Source organism: Hakea prostrata, chromosome 4 (assembly GCF_041222555.1).
Source record: "Hakea prostrata isolate BN-2017 chromosome 4, UWA_Hpros_2, whole genome shotgun sequence".
Classification (NCBI taxonomy): Eukaryota; Viridiplantae; Streptophyta; class Magnoliopsida; order Proteales; family Proteaceae; genus Hakea; species Hakea prostrata.
The window spans coordinates 16719302-16724014 of record NC_142603.1 but is presented as its reverse complement, the minus strand read 5'-3'; positions in this window follow the sequence as shown (position 1 = coordinate 16724014).

Below are 4713 nucleotides of genomic sequence, written 5' to 3'. Positions count from 1 at the left end.
AAATAAAAATTTGATCTAAGGTTTGATTGAAAGATTTTAATTTGACAAACTTCAATTGGAGGAGAAGTATCCACTCTAGACTTCATCATCTCACTGAAGACTACATTCTTGATCTCCAGTCCTCGAAGAAAAAGAACCAAAAAAAAAAAAGGAAAAAAAGGTTTTCGGCTTAATTTGTCTTTGGCTTTTTGTTCTTAGACTTTAATGCTTAGCTCCTTGTTTTTTGTTTTGTTCGCTTGCCCTTGTTGGCTCTGCTAGAGAGATGTCCTTTGTTTTCTCGTTGTCCCTCCCCCCCTTCTTTCCTTTCGGTTAATGATAAAATTAAAATACAAGAGAACTTCAATAAAATGACAAGTAGTACAATACCCTCTACATGACAGAGTAGAGTTTCTCCCTGAAGGGAGAGAAAAGATATTTACTGAAATTCATCGACGATTTTCAGGCGAAATACCAGCGAAAATCGCCGAAACTCCACAGTACCTGAGATCTAGCTAGTTGCCGAAATCTCCATAGGAATTACCGATTCTTTCCTCGTAAGCCACCTCCTTCCTTTCTCTCTTTATGCGATGATTTTTCTAAGCTTCAAGCACTACTGGTATATTCCTTCGTTACTTTAGAGAATTGTTATAACTAAAAGGTCATCAATGGCAGGTGGGGCTGGGATATCCGGCATAGTTGCATGTACTAACGGTGGTTGATAACATTGTACCCACAAGATATATAGAGGCAAGCAGCTGCATATCACCTTAATCAGATGAACGATCCTCATTCTTTTCAATTTGCGCCTCCTCAAGCATTTGTTCTACATCCTTCATCACACTTGCAACCCTCCAAGGCCAATTTTGATTTTCATCGCAGCAGCAATCCTCTATTTCAGTTCTCCTCCACCCGGCATCTTATCTCTAGCGCTGAAAATATCGAGATTTCGCCGATTCACGGGTTTCGCCAACGAACGAAAGGCAAAATTCGCACCTTATTCTAAATTAAAGAGCCCAATTGCTAAGGTATTCTCTATTCAAATATGATATATGAAACTCCAAAACTCTCAAATCTATCATAGATATAGTTTTAATTGGAGGTATTTCTTATCCTTCTCATCAACTTTTAGATTCTAATCCTCAGATTACTCTCACAATATCACACCCAGGGTTCCTCCTTCCAGACTTAAAGAGAAAGGACATTGAAAATAACAGCAGAATTTTACGAAATCATTGAAACTATATGTTTGGATTTGAAGTTGGTGACTGACTTAGTGTTTCTTTACCCCTCAACTTATTGTAAGATTCACACCATTTTCTTTTCTGTTTAGATAACCTAGAGTAGTTTACTTTAAAAATGAATCATTAAGAGAACATCAATTTTGTACTAAAAATAGAAGAAACATTTCCTTCAATCGAAGAAAAAGAAAAAAAAAACCACTATGATATCAAGGGTTATATAAAAAACCATTGAAACCTACGACAAGCACATTTTATTTGACTTATTTCCTTTTTCTTGGATGAGTACTATTGGAAGGACACCCCTGCTTGGCTTTAGGGTACAAAGAGTTCTAAGAATACTTAAATGAATAATTGTCGGGTGGAACCTAGAGTCATCCAAAAACTTCAGTAAAGCAAGTGCCGTGGAAGAGAGGAAGGGTTAATTGCTGGGTGGAACTGGAGTTCTTCCAAACCTTTAGTAAACAAGTGCTAGAAGAGACTCTAGGGTGCACCAAGCTTGTCTTTGTTGAGTCTTCCATCCACAAAGTGAGAAGAGAGAGAGGTCTCTAGGAATTGATAAAATGAATAATTGCTAGGTGGAACCTGGAGTTCCTCCAAACACTTTAGTAAAACAAGTGTTGAAGGGTTAACCAACTTTTGTTGAAGTGCTGGAAGGAACTCTAGGGTACAGGGTACACCAAGCTTCTCCTTGTTGAGTCTTCCATCCACAATGTGTGTGTGTGTGTGTGTGTGTGTGAGAGAGAGAGAGAGAGAGAGAGAGAGAGAGAGAGAGAGAGAGAGAGAGAGAGAGAGAGAGAGAGAGAGAGAGAGAGAGAGAGAGAGAGAGAGAGAGAGAGGGTGTGTTTTTTTTTTATAATAAAAATTTTTGGTAGGAATTGCTTAAATGAATAATTGCTAGGTGGAACCTGGAGTTCCTCCAAACACTTCAGTAAAGCAAGTGCCGAAGGGTTAACCAGCTTTTGCTGAAGTGGTTGAAGGAACTCTAGGGCAGGACACCAAGCTGCCTTGCCCCACAGGGCGGGGGGGGGGGGGGGGGGGGGGGGGGGGGGGGGGGGGGGGGGGGGGGGGGGGGGGGGGGGGGGGGGGGGGGGGGGGCCCCCCCCCCCCCCCCGGCGGGGGCGCCTGGTGGTTGAGGAACTCTAGGCAACACCAAGCTTCTTGTCTTTGTTGAGTCTTCCATCCACAATGAAAGGAGGCTTACCTTGCACTACAATTTATACTATCTTCATGCATGAATGTAGATCACAAAAAACTTGTAGTTCCAAAATCTCATTGAACCTGGATGGTATTGTGGCCTTGGTGGAAGAGAATCTTATGCTGTGGACATTAATTAGAGAGAATCGCACAGTGGGGCTGGCCTCTCTAAACTGTGTTTGGCTTGGGTGTTGTGTAATTAATCCACAACACTTGCAGCCTAGGGTTGAGATTTTGATATCGACCATCCATTTCACAAATGGGTGAAAACTCAGGTGAAACGGTCGATCTCGACCGTAAGCGCGCAACCTAGTGCTTAATGTGCAGTATTGAAGCACAATCCCCCCCTCCCCCAACCTTAGCATTTTTTAAAATCTTCTGAAATTTGATTGGAAAACTAGATGATATTCTTCTTCTTTTTTTTTCCTCCCACACTTCTGTTTTTCTTACATTCTCCTTTTTATTTGGTTTTGTGCATGGACCATGTAGAAGGCACATTAGAACTGGGTGGCTTAAGCCTTAGTGATTCCATTTGATGGTTTTTTGAATCAACTTGTAACTCTCTTGATGGTATAGAGGGTTTCAGTAAATTTTATTAGAGAGAAAGGTGATGGTTTTACAAGCAACACAGGCGAAATCCATCTTTGTTGCTCTGTAAAGACCAAAATTCTAGACCATTCAAGTGGGGACCATAAACACCAAAAGGGATGGAGATTTTCTTACCCAACACCAGCCCCCCACACCAATCCAACATTTCTGCAAAGAAGGACGAAAATCCATCTAGGTTCATTGAACACAACCTCGTCACTTCCCTTTAAGATCGTAACAGAAGGCAGTATAAATATATTCATCTTACCAAAAGGGCATCCCTTCAACCTTTTAGGCTTTTATGTCCTTGTACTGATCACCTCTTTGGCCCTCTCTCTCTCTCTCTCTCTCTCTCTCTCTCTCTCTCTCTCTCTCTCTCTCTCTCTCTCTCTCTCTCTCTCTCTCTCTCTCTCTCTCTCTCTCTTCTTTTTGAGAGGCTTTGATCGTCTTGCAAACAGTCACGATGAATTATTAATAGTTGGTGGGTGGTACTAGAGAATTGAGATGGAGGAGACGACTTTGCTGGAGCTAAGATGGAGACATCCTCTTGCTGGGAACCCTCCATGATTTGTACGCTTTTCTATTTTTGGGGGTAGAGCTGATTTCTAGGCTATCATATCATAATTAAGGGTGTAAACGAATTGGATTCGAATCGGATAATGGTAATACCGTATCTGAATTATATTATATTTGGACGGATTCAAATAATATCCTATCAAACGTATGATAATCAGATAGTTATAAATGAGCCAGAATAGATATTTAATTCAAGTTTTCGACTACCTGTTGATAGCTTTATCATTTTATTTGTAAGGATTAAGTTTGAAATTTACGAATTTAGCAACTTTGGTAGTTATCTTAGTAGAAAATCTAGAAAAATAGTCACATATTTCAAGTAAAAAATTATAAAAATAAGAAAAATAAATTCAAATAATAAGTAACCTAATCGGACGGATAATATCGGTGGGAAAGGGGCATCCATATCCACATCCTATTAGTGATTTGGGCATCCATCCCCAAATCCATAAGATTTGCAGATGCGGATGCGGATTTCGGTTATCCATTCAAACTCCTAATCAGAATATCAAATGGGTCCCACCCACCACGCGTCCGTACAAATACAGCGTGACGTGTTTAGCATTTCGCCGATTCATTAAACAAAAAACACGAGATTAATTACATTTCATTCCAAAACACAACTCATGTTATCTTCAATTCAAGGATCAATGCTTCACAATTGTCCAAGACAAAAGATAATAATAATAAAAAAAAATATTGTAAACGCTTTAGTGATCAACGTAATGAAATTCATGGATTTTGCCCTTAATTTTAAGAATTTAGGGTTGTATAGAAAATTTATTCTATTTTTGGATTGTGAAACATATGGTAACATATGGTTAATTATATAATAAAGTGAGAAACTCATTTTCACCAACCAAAAATAAAAAATGAAAAATAAAAAAATATGAGAAACTCATGGATGAAGCAAAAGCCCATGAATTGGAATTGAACCAAATCGTCTTACGGTTCACGGTAATGTCTTGTAGATTACCCATACAAACCAACCCCTTCTTCCAACCAAGTTGCATTAATCTTCATCATCTCTCAATTAATCAGCATAATTTTATTCATTTTTAACAAAGTAGCAATACATTTTATTCTTCCGAGTTGTAATGACACGGTAGCAACCTTAAAATGGACTTCCCACTCT